Genomic DNA, 19,011 nt, shown 5'->3' with positions numbered 1-19,011 from the left:
GTGAGAGTAATCAGGGAACACGCTATCCTTCTGATAATGGCCTTCGTTTTTAGTCCACTAACCCAGGATGACATAAGCTTTGAGGAATGAGATGGTTTTAAGTCCCATATCCAGTCCTTAAAAACACAGATTACAAGAAAAAAAACATTGTTTTGAGCACCTGATAGATAGCAATTAAGAATCCTTAGAATTTGAGCTTATTCTCTTTAGTTAAAAATCTTGAGATATTTTAAACGGGCTTTCTAGGAATTTTGCACTGAGAACACATTCTGTGCTCTTCGGGGATAAAGCTGTTTCAGAATTGTCTTCAAACTTAGATTTAGTCAAACTACACTGCAGACCTGCTAGCACATACCAGCCACAGGCTAACTGAAGGAACAGACCCCCCACACACGATGTATCCCACTAGGCTGCCAGAAGGGGCAAATACAATTTGTCTATAGAATTAGGCTTCGCAGTTAGAGTCCCTGCTTTGGGTGTGTAATATCCTGTGGACTGCAAACAGATTTAGTGTCCCCAAACAGATGGGTTTTCCCTTTATGGGCCACTCTTAAGTTTTCTAGGCAAACCACAGCTGTGCTAATGTCCCTTTGTGTAAAGAATTGTTTAAGTTGTACCTATTTTTTTTTTTATTAACCTGATGTGTGTCCAGAGTTTTGAGCAGGGGACAATGGGGATACAGCAACATCTGCAGGAATAGAGGACTCCTTTCTTTGTGCTTTTCAGCAGGGGCTGTGACAGGCAGGAAAAGCTTTTTTGACTCTCAGTGAGAGCCCTTAGCAGGGAATAACCAACCCACTCCAGCTAGGTGAGGCAGGAAATGGATCCTGGTAATGACATTTTTGGTACCTCAAGACGTTTCTAGATGGCCACAAAAATCAAGCTTCGCGTGGCGGAGATAGGAAGGCTCTTGAGGGTACGCCACTGGGGTGATGCATGGAGCAGATATCATCGTTCCCTCCAGCAAAGTGGCATGGACTTCCATGGCTAGAACCTCAGGCTCCGATGCCTCAGATAACTTCATGACTTCCCGCCTCCCTGACTAAACTACTTTCTTCCTGGCATCAGCTTTAAGACACTCTCTTGCAAAGTGAAATCTCACATGGCACCTCTAGTCACGTGGCTCGTTTCCAGCTGAAAGAAGGCAAATTTCCAACCTCCACCTTGAGCAGGTGAAAGGCCTTTCCAACGGCCAAGAGAGCGAGTGGCAACCTGTGGTGTGAAGCCCATGACGCAACATTGACCTCTCAGCCATCCATTCTTCCTGTCAACTTCTATACTAAAGTCCAGAACAACACACGAACCAATGCGCTGCCTAACACCCTGTAGTAAGTCTTTTCACGACTAGGAAATATGCACGCCTTTTCCTCCAAGGGGATAATTTGGAGCCTTTCAGTTTGTGCCCTTAGTTCCGAACTCAGGTCCCAGGCAGATGGATGTGCATAGTTTTCAGTTGAGTCGATCCATCCTGAGGTTTCACGAGCCAGGCTCGATCTACACAGTTTTGTAGAAATAAGAGGAAGATTTAAAAAAGAAGAAGGGGGAGGGAGAGTAGGTAACACACACAGCTATGTATGTATTGCAAGGAGGAAAGATTCAAGCAGTCATACGGCCATGGGAGGGTTTTATGACATTCTTCATCCAAATTATGCCATGTTTAACAACAGCAACAACAAAACCTCTTTAGAAGTATCAGGCTAGGGCCCTTTATCTGATGAAGAGGCTCTTTCAACTTTCGTTTGGGATACGGGGTACCTGTAGGTGATCCTTCTGATATATTTTTGCTATAGTCTATTGCATTCCTCACCCAGACACAGCAGTGTATGGAAGTGCCCAGAGGCTCTCTGGGGTTCCAGGAACACTCTTTGTACAGACCTGTACGCTCTATGCTAGGTACAGAATGACAGAACTCCCTGTTTCGCTATCTCGGTAAAAACTAATTGTCTGGGCAACATCGAAGACCCATTCTGTTGCCTGATTTTTGAAGGGCCATGAAGGGTCCAAACTAGATTCAATCTACTGCATGAAGGAGTGTCACTTTCCAATCCGAGGGTAGTGGCCTCTTTCTTGGTAGAACCATTCTTTCCTTGGGCATTGAATCCTTTAAGCTGGAAGACCCCAGAAGTCTAGAGATTGAAAGGAGAATGGCTATAGGAGGGTTGTTAGAGGCGCCGTGCCTTTCCAGCCTTTACTCTTTGATTCTAAAGCCATGGGTTTTATGGTATAAGAGATCAAAGAGCACCAGGAATATATCATGGGTTTGAGGATGTCCTATGTGCTGCTATACAGACTGCCCTAAGCTTGTAATGTGCTATTTTCTAGCCAACACCACTGAGACCTCAGTGGACATCCCACCATTCTGCAAGTCCAGTTACTCTTTGTTGATAGACTCGTGCTTAGAACCATCAGGTTTCTTAGAATCACTGGAAGATTTTTATATGTCCTTAAGTTAAATTCCCAAGGCTGCTTTCTTCTCCATCAATTATTCCCTAACTCCTACATGAAAGACTTGATAAGGCTATGATTTTCCATTAGCATTGCAATTTGGCTACAACATCAGGTACCACACTTGAGCTTTGCTGCTACACCTGAAAGAGATAGTTTAGTATCAAAAGGTCCTTCTTATGATCATGTCCTGAGCATGGAAATTAAACTTTGTGGTGCAATTTGATGTATGTTTGAGGAATTAACATCATCTATACACTTAGATTTGTCCTGTTGCAACCTCCCCAATGCTCACTCTCAAAGGATGGTAATCTCCTAGACCATTAAAGATTTTTCTCCTTGTATCTAGCCTTTAATGCCATTTGAGATTTTCACTAGAAAATCCATATTAGACACCCATTTCTTTGTATGTTTAACAGCCTAAAATCACTCTTGATCAATGTATTGGTCAAAGGGATCTTGAAGTTGCCATAGTCATCTACTGAGCAATATGAGGAGGTACCCAGAGGGTTTTCTGGGTTCCAGAAACATTCCGTACAGAACAGTATAACTCTTTATTTTGTTAGGTCAATAAGAACCAGTCAGCACATGAGCTACAATCTGTAGATGTATGATGTATCAATCATATTAAATAGTTCACAGGGAGACAGAAAGTAATTATAAAGATCATAGAACCATTAACAGTGTTCATATAACGCCACAATCATTCTCTAGCGGAGATCCCCTACCCACTCCATTGCTGCTGCTAACAGTATGTGGCTCTCGCTTGGCATGGGATACTTGCCCTAGGACATCATAGCTCGTCTTCTGAAAGATGACTGACTGATTGCCTCTCCATTGCTCTCCACCACAGAGATCATTCAGTATTCCTCTCTTCACACTACATTTCAAGATCTTATAAAGTGTGTTTGAGTCTGGGTCCTGCGAATACGATTGTGCTCTGGCCTGCAGAAGTTAGGGACAGGACGATTCCAGTGAGCCCCTTTCACTATGTGCTCAGCCTCTATGTCCTCCATCCCTCTTTTTAGTTAAGTATACGTCATCTCTCTGGGATCAGATGGTGTTCTCCTCCTGACAGTCTACATGGGATCATTCGTCCCTTTCTACCCTCAGACATGGATGTATACACAGGAAAGCACTCTCTCCGGTTTGTTTCTGTTGAGACGGTGAGTTGAATCTGCCAGGCATGAGCCTGAAGCCAAGGGAGATCACTATACAGAGGGAATGGCCTAAGATACAGAGAAAGGCAGGCTAAACAGGGCTGGGTGTGGTGGGCATGCTTAAGCCTCTGGATCCAGTTCAGCCAACCCCAGGAATTTTAACTGCTTGGGCCTCGGATTGTTTTGGTTTGGTTTGACGTCACTTTTTGTGACTTTTCTGGCATCTGCATGTGTTGAAAGTGTGACCTGAAACATTTAAGGACACGTCTGCCTGAAGTGTGGATGCTGTAGAGATTCGAGGGTAGAGAGGGGGATAGCCGTTTAGACTCCAAGATACAGACAGAGGAGGAGGGTCTTGGAGGTTTCTTAGTTCAATTTCCTCCCTGTGGTACTACCAGTTCCTACAACCGGTGGTCAGAGAAACTAGCAGGAGGTAAGCTGCTCTCACGGGTCGATCAGCTTGCTTATACTCCACACAGAAGTTCAGCTTGTTGCTTTATTGAAGCAATAAAAGGAACTGGGGATGTTCTATACCCAGTTCCACAGACTGATCTGAAGAAATCCCCTCAATTTAAACCACAAAGGAAGAATAACTTGATAAGAATTAATCCTTCTCCCCACCTTAAAACAAAACCAAGGCATTCTCTGTCTCTCTGTCTCTGTCTATCCCTCTGTCTCTGTCTGTCTCTCTGTCTCTGTCTATGCTCGCTCCCTCCCTCCTTCCCTCCCTCCCTCCTAAAAACTAATAAGACAAGGGACTCTATCTGTATAGTTTAGTGACTGTCTCAGAACAAAGCAATATACAGAAGCCAGTGCTCACATCCTGTGTAAGATACAGATCTTGTCACATCATGGGCCGTCGCGGAGCATGAAGCTATTTCTAGTATGATGGGCAAATGTTTCTAGCAGAAGAGCAAGATATGGTCCTGATGTATAAAAGGAACCTAACAAAGATGGGTGAAATCTGCGCCTGTGTGAGCATCTAGCTGAACATCCAGAAAATGCACACTAGAAGACAGGCCAGCAGTTGCTGGGACCAGGGCAGAGGGAAGGAAGCATTGCAAAGGACGTAGGTAGCTGTGGGTAGTAACAAAAATATCCGATGCTTTGCCTTCCTGAGTATGTGTGCATGTGTAGGTGTGTTTCCAAACACATCCAGTTGTACACTTTAAATATGTAAAGTTTATTGTTCATACAGTCTACCTCAAGGAAGCCGTAAAAAGGAGAAGAATGTTGTACCAAACTAAGGAAATGAAGCATGAAATGAAAAGCAAATTGAGCTGGGAGGTATATAAGAATTGAAAGGAAGCAGCCACCATCCCTGATAACCCCTTAAATCCGGGGAAGTTAGACTGTGCTCCATAGGGTAAGATATCTTAAAAGCCCCACGTGTTCCCAAGTTCCTCCTTTGCCCGTGTATAGTGGTACCTGACACTCTCACCAGGGTCATCACTCCTGCAGGGACCCTGGAGATAGGAGCATTTTAACTGAGTGTGTGCATCGGATTAGCTCATTAACTAAAGCCTTCCCTGATTTACGCCACTGGCTTCCAACCTTACCCTCAGGAACCCAAAATTATACCCCAGGGAGATCGTGGGACTCTAAAGTTCAGAGGTAGCTCATATTTTTAAAAGTGATGAGTCTTTCATGTCAATATAATTACTAAAACTCCCAAGTAGCTCTTAAGCCTTGGACTGTACCTCCTCTTTCCCAGATTCCTCTGTTCCCGAACCCTCAGCCCTGAAAACAATGGCCCAGCAGTCCTGAGAGGTGAGAGATGGTTTTGACCCAGCAGAGTGTCACCCACAGTTACACAGCTGTCTTCTTTTGCTCACTCCCCAGTAATCCATAGCCTTTATTCCACTTTGATTTCTTTTGATTCCAAAGCTAATGGCACCTAAATGACTCCTAAAATATTCTCTTTAAATCTTTAGGAATGCTTTTTTCCAGCTGGATGTTGTGCTTTGTACCAGCAGGCAGGAGGTGGAGACAGGAAGATCAAGGCTTCAAGGCTTCAACTACATACCAAGTTTTAGCCAACCTGAACTACATGAAACCCTACTAGACAGACAAACAGACACAGAGAGAGAGGCAGACAGACAGACAGACAGACAGACAGACACAGAGACACAGAGACACAGAGACACAGACAGAGAGACACAGAGAGAAACAGAAAACACTTTCATTTTGACCTTGAACTGCAAACCACTAAGATGACTAGTATTGCAAAGTGATCCTTTATTTGAACCCGTGTCTATCGATCTGAGACATTAGCCTGTGGGAATATACACAGGACTGGTAAATACAGAGTAAGGAAAAGACACGGTAGGAAGAAGGGCACCAGATCCTGGTGAAGCTATGATTGATGGAGCATGGAGTGTTGGAGAAGGACATATGGGGACATGGTCCACCTGCTAGAGCTGCCACTTCTCTTGTTCTCTCTCCCAGTGACTCCGCAATGTAGCCTTTAGGCTGGGTACTCCCCTTGTGCCAGCTATCCCCCCGGGGGTCTAGAATTCACACACGTCTTGTTTCCACACAGAAGAAGCAATTCAAATTTAAGTTGGGGTTTTAACTTAACAACCCACTAATCTATGCATCTTGAAGGAGGACAAAGTGGAGGCTTCTTTCTGCTCTTTGTGTCTGTGTCCTCACACATTCGCTCGCACAAGCCTCATTTGCAGAGATGTCTTTGAAATGTATTCACTGGAGATAATTATAGAGGTCTAACACTTCTGCTCTTCAATTAATGCTATAAAATTAATGGTCCTTCATTTTTACATCCTATGCAAATGATGGTGTCATCTCCAACTGTAAGCCTCCCCGCTCACACACTGAATATGATTAGTGTCCCTTTAAGCTGAATTAGAGCATGTGACCTTCTGGGGTATGTCAGGAGCAAAAACCTCTGTGTGCTTATTTCCAAGGTTTCATGATGAAATGTTCGTAGAAAGCAGAATTTCAGACTTGACACCAAAACAGGTTTCGGTGACTGATTTTCCAGGGTTGCGGCCTTAGGAGAGGGCAGACAAGAACTGGAAGACAGCTCGTAAATCTACTATTTTCACTCCAGTGTAAGCTGTAATAGCCTTTACAGTATGCAGGTCTCCAAACAAAGGACATACAGATTCCGTTAAGATAATGAGGTGGGTACACAGGAAATGCAGAGCGATTCAAATATTACAGCCATTAGAATACCCTTTGCAAACGGACCCAGAGGATGCATGGGCCGACTGTAGGTGTATAGCAAAATTGACCAACTCCAAGGCTTAGAGCGGAGGGAATTAAGATGTCGTGATACTTTAATTTCAAGGACTGAGTGCCAGGAGCTATCGACTGAAGACGTCTTGCCAGAATTGTTACATGCACACATCCATTCCACGAGGAGCGTTTGTCTATGCTAGGCAGTTTGGATGAGTTGAAAATACTACAGAGCTTAAGAGCATTCACACTCACAGGCAATACTCTCGCTTGTATGGAGAGCTTTCTTCAGATGGTGGACTAGCAGCTGGTGTTTGAGTCCTCGGGAGACAAGCACATTTAAAATGACTGGAAGCGGAGGGAAGTGACAGGAGCATGGAGGAGGAGAGACATAAAGACCCCTGGCCAGGCCCGGGAAGATAGCTCCCTCAGGAAACTGCTTGCCACATAAGCATGAAGGCCCAAGTGCTAGACCCACCAGGGTCTACAGAAAAAGCTGAGCTCACTGGTGTAGCATGTGCCTGTAATCTCAGTACTGGGGAGATGGAGAGAGATCCTGGTCTAGCCAGTCAGTGAGACCCAGGTTCAGTTTAAGATCCTTTCTTTAAAAAAAAAAATCAGTACAGAAAGGGTTGAGAAAGAGACCTGATGTCTACTCCTGGTATACACAGTGGTATAAACACCAACACATGAACATGTCCAAACCCATATAACACACACACACACACACACACACACACACACACACACACACACACACACACACACACACACAACTGTAAACATATCTAGGAGAGAAACAAGAGTTTATAAGCAGATTCAAGATACGGGGGACTAGAACTGAGTCTCACATTGATGGTTTCTGCAGTTCCTGGCAGACAACATCACTGGTATGACTGCACATCTTCCTGAAACCAAGTCCAAAGAGAACCAGAGTCCAGTTAGCCTTTGTGCCATGCCGAATTGGGTGAGGCACAATTATTCAGAGAATTGGGGTTTTTGTTGTTGTTGTTTTGTTTGTTTGTCTTTTCTGTTGCAATAGAGAACTCCTTGGCCCCGGGAATTTGCGAAGTGGAGAAATTTTGCTTCACCAAAGGGCCAGGATTAAGAAGTTTGATCTCTGTTGTAGGTTTGCAGTGGGGCTTTCGAGAGCTGCACACAGGTAAAACTGGGAACGTCAATACTCGGGGTGTGTTGCTTCAACAAGATGTAAAAGCCATTAGGAGTACGGGACATCCTTCCTCACTCTGATACTATTTTCTGAACTGTGTCAGAAGTACCAGGCAGACAGCATTTCTAGCGCCCTGCTCAGTCAGAGAGCAGCATCTGAGGAGATCGCCGCAGCACAGGACAGGAGGGTAAAGGGGGGCATGATAGCTGGATTGGAAGTAGGAGCTGGTCAATGTCTACTTCTAAGAAGGTGGAGAAGAACTCATTCTTCAAAACTCATCTGAAGGCAAGCCCTGAAATATACGAGGACGGGAAAGATTTTAGCAAGCCATCTGCAGTGTAGCATGAGACCCAAGACTAAGCTAGAAATTATTCTGAACGAGACAAGAAGAGGGATTGAAAAGAGAATGGAAGGAAGTGGATTAGAAAGCATGGGAGCCAGAGACCAGCCAGAGGTGAAAGGTCATGACCCACATATCAGCCCCCGTTTTATTAAGTGTATCGTTATGTGTGTGCGTGCATGCATGTGCATAGGATACTTGGTATGAGGGCCAGAGGACAACTTTTGGGAGACACCTTGCTCCTTCTACTATGTGTTTTGGGACTTGAAGTCTGGTCTTTAGGTTTGTATAGCAAGTGACCTTTTCCCACCACAATCATCTCACTGGCTCTCCTCCTGGTACTAAAAGTGACAAAGCTCACGAGATACCGAATGGTTGTGACAGCTTGTGAAAGCCACCCAAGCAACCGAGTTTTGTGTCCAGTTGATGTATATGAAACAGGCAATTCTTGTGATCACAGGTGTATGGAGTCCATGAGGAAACTGATCCTGGAAGACTCAAAGAAAGGATGGGGGCCTTGAGGGGTGGTGGAACTGGCTTTGAGACTAGATGTCTTAAAGATGGGTGGAGAGGACAGCTAAAACCCAGGCCACGTGTGCATGAACTGAGTAACAGAACTCAGGGAGCTTGTCTATTACTTGTGTTTTGTATTAGAAATGTTACTTAGGATGAGGGGAAACATTTTAGACTCTACTCCAATGACATAGAAATGGAGAAGCCAGAGAAAAGGCTAGTTTAATTCTCTCTGTGGTAAGGCTGGCCACTCACCAGGCCAATGTGCAGTCCTCAAGGCTAAATAAACCCGCAATTCTATCATAATCCATCAGAACATGAATTTATTTTAGTAATTGGAACCGTTCCCAAGTAAACAAATAAAATCCCAACCTTACAGGACAGGCTAATCGGATGTCTCTGGAAAACACCATTTTCCCACAACAAATGATCTACTAACAGCCAACTGCAATACTGATCTTGTCTAGATGCCTGCTTCATGTAATCAATTATAATTTTTTTTTGAAATGAGGACAATTTGAATTGGGTTTAAAGTGTGAAATTGGTACTCATTTCCAAGGCATGGGAATGGCATTGTCGTCATATATGATAGCATTTGTGTTTTAATAGTCTCCTAATTAAATATTTTTTATTGAAAAGGATTGGAATAAAATGACAGAGCAAATAGCATTTGTGTTAAAAAAGCGAAAACGCAGAAAAGGATGGGTGGAACAAGAGGCTGAGAGTCACATTTTTTTTTAACCCAGCCCAGATTAGATACAGGCAGCTACCTGTACTTCTCTCCATTGAAAGCACAGCTGAAGCTTTCGCTGCACCATTTAAAAGACAGTTCAGCCAAAATCAAACTAGTTTCTTACAATTTTCAGTGCCTGAAACATCTCTAGGTAGATAGCTCTTATATCCTGTAACTCTTCCTTCAAGTTAAGCCTAAGAGACGGCCCACATCTATGTACCACGGATATATCACCTGCTCTTTCTTACATATTAAAGCAGCATTGGGAAAACGGTGGGTGTGTCTAGAGTATGTCCTCTATACTCATGTTAAGGGCCAAACTGCAGTGGCTCAGATCATGTGTCTGTAAAAATATAACTAAGGTTAAAGGAGCTTATATGGGCAGAGATGAGGCTGTCCGGTTCGGGTATAGAGTTTGCTGGGAAGGTGATTAGGTTAGATTGAGACAATGAGTAGACGTTAACCTGATATAGTTGGTGTCTTTGTGGCAAAGAGAAACTCCAGGGCACACAGATACCAAGCATAGAGACAGCTAGATGTGACAGATGATCCATTGGCCAGGCACAGAGGCTTCGGAGACCAATCCTGCCAGCACCTTGATCATGGATTTCAACCTTCAAAGCTGAGAGAAGGAAGTTTGTATTGTTTGAACCTCCAGCCTGTGGCCCAGGCACACTGGTCCAGGAGGGGATGGATGTGGAGGTCCTGCATCCATTAGCTGCTGGAGGGCATCAGGCTGTTCTCCTTTCTCCCAGCAAGCACTTCGCTCTTTGATAGGATCCCAGCTTGTTCTCTTTGTTTCGGGAGTACAGGACTGAAATTCGTATCAGCCAAATCACTGCCTGAATCCTGCACTGTAAGTTTCCTGAAGCCACGCTTGTCCTTTCAGTGCGTCTCCTTCCAGAACTTTCCATATCTTGTTCAGACACAAATTACCCCTGGGAGATTATAGAAATTTAAAAATAAATAAATAAACTTCTTGAGGGATTACAATACAATAGTAGCCTATAATTCTACTTTCATTGCTACTGAAAGGGAACCGGTGCCCCACTACGTAAAGCGTTTATTATATCTTAGGAGAAAGCTCTTATTTCTGGTTCAGAGATTCGCCATGGCATTTATAATTATATTCTGGAGTCAACATTGTTAAAAATTTGGGCTTTTCATGCTAAAAAGTTATTTTTTAAAAAAAATAAAATATATAATTACCTACTAATTCTTCCCAAATGGTGTGACTTGCCTTTTTTTTTTTTAAATAATAACTCATCTTAAACATCATTTTTTTTTCTTTTTTGAGGAAGTCTAAAATAACACTTGGGTGGCTCGGCCTTGGCACAGCTAAACTCTGGAACATTAAACTGAAGTCATAACAATGGGTAATATTTTAATATAATGAAAAATTATCATTAACTTTTCTCGACAGGAAGGAAATGAATTTTCCTCATTGTACACATTCTGAGAAAAAAATGAGGGTAAGACTATTTCAAAGGATGTTCTAGCTAATTCGAATGGGCTTTAAGTGCCATTCTGACAATAGCCGGGGAGTCTGGTGTCAGCAACCTGAACAAATAGAGCCATGGAGGAGAGAAAGGAGCTGGGTGCCTCTCCAACACATATGCAGATGAACTTGAGATTTCAGAGGACGGTTAATCCTACACAGCAGTCAAGTGCCTTCCCAGGGGTCTGTCTCAGATCTCAGGTAAATCGCTATCTTTATCACACTCCTTCCCCCCTGACTCGGAGCGAATATCCTATTAAGCCTTCATAAGCCCTTTTCAACTTAAAATGGGACATAGTAATATTAAAAATGTGCATTTATTAAATATTCCATGAAAGTCACAAAAATCTTCAAAATATTTTTCTCAGACACCTGGGACAGCAGCTGAGCTTCAGAAGCCAAGGATTCTCAAAAGTTTTCTTTGCTACGATTTCAATTACAGCCCCTCCCACCCCTCAGGGAGTCTGCCGCGTTCCACTTTTTCTGGTCACCTCCATTTTGGTTTCTTCCCCTCCCTCTGTCACTACATTCTTCCGTTATCAAAATATAAACAGTTGTATAATAGACACACATTCCAGGACTCCCTTCCAAACACCGGCTGCCAAGTCAAACCAAAGGGGACCAGAGAGCAGACTCATTTCAGTGATCGAACACCAGTTAAGGATACACAAGAAAGCAGGCCGGTATTTGAGCAATCAAGGTGACGTGACAGCCAACCCTGCTCCCTTTTCTCTCCATTGGATCATTTATGGAACTTGTGGCCATGGCCACGGCATTTTGAGAGTCCCTTGGACTCTACTTGGACTCACTATAGCAGGTAACTATACTAGTAATGGGCACAGTGCTGTAGGTCACTGCTTCATAGATTTGGAGCAAGTTACCCTTTCTACTGCACCCCGATCCCTCGAACACACACACACACACACACACACACACACACACACACACACACACACACACACACACACAAAACGGAGCTACTTTGCCCATTAAGTGTTACCGAGCTGAGTGTCATTTGTAGCTGGTAAGACTATCTGAGATTTACGACGTTGATTAGAACTTCATCACGGATCAAGGTTTTGACCATCTCCCTTACCCCATTCTCTGATGAAGCTCTGGGTAGGGAATTTCTGCTGGACCAACTCCTTGTGACACTGGCAAAGCCTGAGATGGGCCCACCCTCCCCTTCAGAGAAAGAGACAATCCAGAATGTAGTGGCACTCATGAGCCGCGTCCTTGCCTTCCTACCAACTTCGTGGATGGTGTCTGGGCTTGGCTTCCCTCTGGCCTGAGATAACACAGGCTGGCAACAGAGCAATGTTGTGCCCACACAATGTCCTCTGATTTGAAGAAAAAAAGTTACTAGCCAAAACAAACAAACAAAAGCCTAGGCTTTTAGAAATGGAATGCAGGCTTGTATCTTGAACGTCAGGATACCGATGGGGCCTGCACAAAATGATTGCTCATGAAATTAACTTAATTTACCATAAACCCTGCCCTCTCTCTCCATCTTCCTCTTTCTCAGCAAGATCTTTAGCTTCATAATAATAGGTAAAATTGGGTCAGGGTTGGAGAAGACTGAGAATAAATAGAAAAGCTGACAAAATTAAAAATAAAAATGTCTCCACTTTCTTTCTTCCTCCTCACTCCATAGACTCTTTCCCTGTACACATGAGGCAGGTCAACGGTTCCTACGGGTTCTCTCATCGAAACGGGTTCAGTATGCCACACTAGACTGACATTCTCTCTCTCTCTCTCTCTCTCTCTCTCTCTCTCTCTCTCTCTCTCTCTCTCCTCTCCTCTCCTCTCCTCTCCTCCCCTCCCCTCCCCTCCCCTCCCCCCTCCCCTCCCCTCCCCTCCCCTCCCCTCCCCCCCCCCTCCCCTCCCCTCCCCTCCCCTCCCCTCCCCTCCCCTCCCCTCCCCTCCCCTCTCCTCTCCTCTCCTCTCTCTCCCACACTTTTCTCTGTGGTGTAGTAAATATGGAGTCACAGAGAAGTAGGAAACACTAAAAGGAAGTCTAGGCAGGAGACAGTGTAGGTGATGGGCAGTGCGGAAGGAGACAGTGGAAACTCGTGCAAAGCCCGAGAGCCTGTTCAGGAAATCATTGGCAAACTGCTCCAACTCCCACGCGGGAGCACAGCACTGCTGACTCGCAGTCATGAGAACAAGAGGGACAAACCCAACACGCTGGCTGCTGCTGCTCATTCGAGCGCTCCTCACTTCCGCTCGCAGAGCGCCCTGGCAGACATCCACAGTGCCATATGCTTTCGGGAAGTGGGGATGCTGAATGCTGTGGCTGCGGGGAATTGAGTCTTATTGCTTCATAAGATTCCTGGTGGTAGAACCATTCTGAACAAGAATACGTCCGTCCCCATAGGTGTGCTCCAAGAATCACGGAATAAGAAGGGACTTCGGAGAAAGCCTTACACAGTTGGGCAATGGGAGCCCAGAGAGGCAAAGAAGGTTCCTTGCCCAAAGTCCTGTACATTTGAATCTGCAACTCCTGACTATTTTTGAGTCTGAGGTTCCAGGCTTCAACTTGTGACTTTAAGCGTGATATTCTGGGTGCTGATGAATCTAGAATGTTTTTGTTGTTGTTCTCTTAATGTCGAAGAATTAATATCAAAAGGAAAGAAAGGTAGGAAGAAACGGAGGGAGGAAGGAAGGAAGGAAGGAAGGAAGGAAGGAAGGAAGGAAGGAAGGAAGGAAGGAAATACAGGCTTTGGGTAAAATAAGTTTCTTCTGAACATGGACAAAGGCACAGGCTTTGGACCTCAGTCTCCTAACCTGTAAACTGGGAGCAGTCATCATCAACATCACCATTCACACCATACAAAGAATACATGCACCAAACATACCAGATACATGGTATCTACAAGGGGGGGAAAAGCCTTACAAAATTTCAGAGCAAGCTCTGTGTGTAAGAAGCTGTCAATGGGTCTAAGACCTGAAACACCTGCCTTACTGAGATTCCCTCAGCTGCCCTTAGCCCCAGAGACTGAAATACTCAGTCTCTGTGTGTGGACACATGTGTGCTCAAGTCACAGTGTAATGAGTCGGCTTCCCAAAAATTTATCTAAGAAAACCAGTTTCTAAAGTGGTGTTTTGTCATAGGTGCCCAGACCCTAGCACAAGTAAGGCCATGATGGGAGTCCCCATTCAGATTCTGGAACCCAGTAGGTAAGTAGCACCACCTGTCAAAACAAAAACAAAGACCTAATCCATCAGAGTCCCCGGTTTTGGGGAAGTTTCTATTGTGGTAGCCTTGCTTTTTTGGCTTTTGTAGTTCTACTTCTGGCTAACTGCTTCTTGCTAGCTGTACTGTGTGGACACGGAGTGTGATTTCTGTGCTTTGAAGCTCACCCTGAAAAAGCCTTGGGACTGCACACAGGTCCCAAACATGCAGAGTAGTCACTGTGCTCCTAACGGAGACTTTCTGTCGGCTTGAACCTGTGCACACGAAGGAACTTTTCTTGGTGGATCCCTCACAACAGTTTCAAGGGAGGAAATGACTGTGGAACGAATATTGGAGTCATGTGTGGATTCTTGATGAAACAGAAAGAGAGAGAACAGTTGTGGATGAAACCTGTTTTTTAAAAAGTAGCTCAGGACCCAGGATGGCGGCTCGATTGGTAAAGTGCTTACATTACAAACACGAGAACCTGAGTTTGATCCCCAGAAACCGCACAAAACCCAGGAGTGGAGAGGTGAGACTGGGTATTTGAGACATACAGATCTGGGACTCCGCGACCAGCCCATCAAGTCTACTGGGTAGGTGTCTGATGCAGGAGCAATAACCGCCATTGACCTCCCTCACGTGCATGCACCACACAGACACACACTCAAATTCACACACATGCACACATGTGACTTGGAAGGGACAACGCTTACAGTCATAAGAAGCACGTTCAAGTCCCGAATTTGCCCTTCCCAGTCCTATGGGTTTGGGGTCTTATTTTGCCACAGCAACAAGACAAAAAAAAAAAAGTAATAGAGGGAAAGAAGGAGATTGCTCTGCAAACATGGTGGCTCCTTTGCGAGCATGGAGAGCAGACAGCCTTTGCTTTAATTTGCTTGTCATTCTGGATGGGCCTCAGATAAAGGCAGAGAACCACGTTGCTGCTGTCTCTGGCACACGTGCGCTTCCTTCCTGGCTTTGCTGAGTGGGCTCTTCTTACACACACCCCACAGCCAGCAAGAAAACGTGAGCTCAGTTTTCCTTTCCTAAGACTGCTTTTCATTTGGGAGCTGGCCAGATAAAGAGGGCCACCTCGCCAGCATTGCAATGGACTGGTTCCCTTATTGGAATGACTCTAGCTGCACCCTTGCTGATCCCATCACACCGAGGTTCAAAGACAGGAGGAAAAGCAAGTAATTAAAATGCACAAAGCTGAAAGGGCAATTAGTGTCATACAACACGATCAATAAAACAACAATGTCAAAGGGGAACCATTTGCCACAGTCTGAGACTAGCATACAGAGGCTCTGCTGTGTTCGGGGCAGGCCCAACGTTCCTAAATAGGTACCACAAAGACCACGCACACCTTCCAGAGGCCTTGGCATGCCAGTAGAAGGGATTTGGGAATGTAACTCAAGGCCCACAACTGTTCTCCCCTGTTACAAAGACATCTCAGCGAAAGGTCACATTAAAGGCAGGATTGTCAACCCTTTTCTCCCCAAATGCATGTAAATGCGGGTCTCACAAGCCAAATGTACTTCAAGAAAACATGGATTAAAAAAGTGAGAAAGCTTTCTTTATGGAAATTAACAGTTGCCAAGATGAACTATTGCTCTCCCGGGGCAAGCCAGCAGGGTAAGCTGCCTCTTAACCACTTCTATTCAGGATTCTGAAGCCAACACCCCATGATAAAGTCATTCTAAGCCAAGCAGAGGAGAAAAAGTGAGTCAGTATTCTAGACTGAGTGTCTGACCTCTTCAAAACTGATAATAAAATTGAATTGCTGTGGGGAGGGCAAAAGGACCGAGAGGAAGAGTTAAGGTGCCAACTGATAGTTGTCCTCTGATGTCTACAAACATGCATGCCAAGGTAGGGACAAACATGTACACACACACACACACACACACACACACACACACACACACACACACACACACAAATAAAATGTCAAAGAAAGAGAAATTTAATCATCAATAGTAATAGAGGTATAGCTTTAGGATAAGGTGCTGAGACCATGGGAACTCCACCTTAATGGATACATTTAATGCCTTAATAACACGGCTCATGGGGCTGGAGAGACGGCCTCATGGTTCAAAGCACTTGTTGCTCTTGCAGAGAGGACCCAGGTTCAATTCCTAGTCACCCAAAGCCATCGGTAACTCCAGTTCCAAAATGTCCAACACCTTCTTACGACCTCTATGGACACTAAATGTACATTTGGTGTACATACAAACATGCAGGCCAAAATGTATACATGTAAAATAAAAAGGAAGTAAATCTATAAGATAATTGTTTTTTTTTAATCAACAACAGCATGGCCTTCCTCTCTAGCTTTTCTGCCCTGTGAGGCATTCCTCTCTTCCAGAGGCTATAGTAACACCATCTTGGGAGTGGAGACCATGCTCTCACTAGACACCAAAGCAGCCCATGGACGGCGGACTTCTCAGTGTCTAGAAGTGTGAGGAGTGCAATTCTGTTCATTACAACTTACCTAGTTTTTGCCGTAGTGCTGCAGCTGCGTGCATGGCCTACATCAGATACACAGATAGGCAATCTTAAATCTAGAATGAAACTCAGATCTCCTACGTGGTTGAAGGTGAAGCAACAATTTTAGAATGCAAACTTCTCACTGCACCCAAGGGTAGCAGCTGTGTGGTACGTTTTGGAAGTCTAGAATCTTCATTTACCTCCATAGGGTCTTGTACATCTACTCAACACTTTGAGCCATTCTTTCAAAGAGAGGGAGCCTCTGGCCTGACCAGTGGTGTCTGGGACCGTTGGCCCTTCAGCCATTAACATGGAGTGTTCGTGTTGAGCAGAGCCCTGTGATAATCCACTGATAATCCACTGATAATCCACTAGGGTAGACAGGGTAAGTACAAGAGAGACTGGAAAGACTATGCCTACCTGGGAAAGTACTGTCCCCAACTCTGTCTCCTTCTGTGTGTATCTCTGAATCTTAGTCTTTCAGCAGATTCGCAGGCTGTGCTTGCTTCATTTCAGACAAAAATCAGAGAAAACCCAAACACAAATAATGGAGTACATATGGTGTCTAACTGTGAGACAAAACGAAACAGTCAATTAAATGACTTCTGGTAGGAAAAAAGAGGTTAATTTGGCAGTGAATTAAGGGGGAGGGGAGGAACTGGGATTCTGTAATGGGGGAAAAAGACATGGGGATAGAAAGTGGCTGAATTCACAAGGGACGTAATGTGAAGATAGCTTGAACAAATGGTGTCTGTCTTGGGGAGCTCCAGTTTTAGATGTGGCATATTTTGGGAACCTGTTTGAACAGGCAGATTCATGTCTGGCCACTTATTGTAAAGAGAGAGGGAGAGAGAGGGGAGGGAGGGGAAGGGCACCTTCTCTCTTCTGCCCATGTGTGTATTGGCCGAAGGGAAGAAAGCATGGTCTATGGGGCAAAGCGAAATGCTGGAATGTTCTGAGCTTCACTGGGAAAGAGCGGTGCCATCTGACACAAGATTGAGTGGTTAGCAGAGGTTCAATGGGTGGAGGGAAGGACTGGAATAACTCCTAGGAATGTTTTCACTGGGTGATGTCTTGCCATCTGCAAGCATAATGACATAGGATAGTGTTTATAGATGTGACCCTAACCTCTTAGGACTACGAAGCAAGTGTAAGTAGAAAATAATTAAGAAAAATATATACTTAGACAAAATAAAACAAGAGCCTCACTTGGGGAAATGACTCATTGCTATGTTTGAATATGCCTCGAAAGGCTCAGATACCAAAGGTTTCCTCTCACAGCAGCATCCTGGGATAGTTAGATCTTAAGGACTATGATGTAATCAGTGGATTACATCTATTGATGGATCCATGACTGAATAGACTTTTGGCAGGTATTGGAAACTGTGGCTTGACTGGGAGAAGTAAGTTGGTGAGGGCCTGCTTTTAAAGGATGCATCTTAACCCTGGCCTCACCCACTCCGCCCACCTCATCTCCAGATGTGCTGAGGTGAGCAGCATTCCTCATCCATGCTCTTACACGACGTCTCAGTTTTGCCTCAGGTCCACAGCAGTGGAACCAGCTGACCAGGGACCAGAAATCACGAAAACTGAGATCTTTCCTTTTGTCAGTGGCTTCTCTCACGTATGTTGCCCCAGTGACAAGGAGCTAACAAACAGCCATCCACACAGGCTTGGGAAGTTTGAAGCCCTTCCTCTATTTTGAATTTACTCTTGCAGTGCAAAAGGTTATTGGTGTGGGCGAGGCTTCCAGCTGTTGGTCCGGCTCTTGCACTGTGAGTGCATCCAATCCCTGCTGAACGGAAGAGAAGCATAATGGGAGAACGAAGAAGCAACTTCTATAATATAACTGTTTCCCAGGTATCTCACACATACAAACCTTGCAAACCTTTTTTAGATTTTAAGGTGTTGGGACTCAAGGCTAAAAGAAAATGGGCCTAAATCCCACCCTGCAGGTTTCAGGGGCTCTTTCGTTCAGCTCCAGTCCTGCACGTTGCTTACATAGAGTGTTTGCTTGAAGAAAGTAGAGCTCGGAAAACATCTGGTTCCACTGGATTTTTGGAGACAACCTAATGCAATTTGTTTGTAATAGGATTTGATCTGTGCTCAATTCGAATGTCTGTGTTATTTCAATGAATTTAATGTGGTTTTTGTTGTCGAGATACATGCACTGTTGTGCCTGTTTTCTGTGGACTCCCAGGTGGAAATGATGAGGCAGGCCAATAATAATAGCAGTCTTTATAAGAAGGCATTAATTAATTTATCAGAGAATTCACATATGATCT

The 19,011-nt window shown here is 44.6% G+C and overlaps 1 long non-coding RNA gene across 1 annotated transcript; it reads right to left on the bottom strand.

Moving 5' to 3' along the window:
• Positions 1–10,026: 10,026 nt before the first annotated feature.
• On the bottom strand, positions 10,027–18,521 carry LOC102546727 (uncharacterized). Its single transcript, XR_015677787.1, has 3 exons — positions 18,195–18,521; positions 17,147–17,295; positions 10,027–10,501 (listed from the first exon to the last, which is right to left on the bottom strand). It is a non-coding gene; the product is annotated as an uncharacterized LOC102546727 (long non-coding RNA).
• Between the last annotated feature and the right edge of the window lie 490 nt (positions 18,522–19,011).

This window comes from Rattus norvegicus, chromosome 2 (genome assembly GCF_021556685.1).
Source record: "Rattus norvegicus strain SHRSP/BbbUtx chromosome 2, alternate assembly SHRSP_T2T, whole genome shotgun sequence".
Lineage (NCBI taxonomy): Eukaryota > Metazoa > Chordata > Mammalia > Rodentia > Muridae > Rattus > Rattus norvegicus.
The sequence above is the reverse complement of the archived record's forward strand: the minus strand, read 5'-3'. Positions and strand labels throughout refer to the sequence as shown.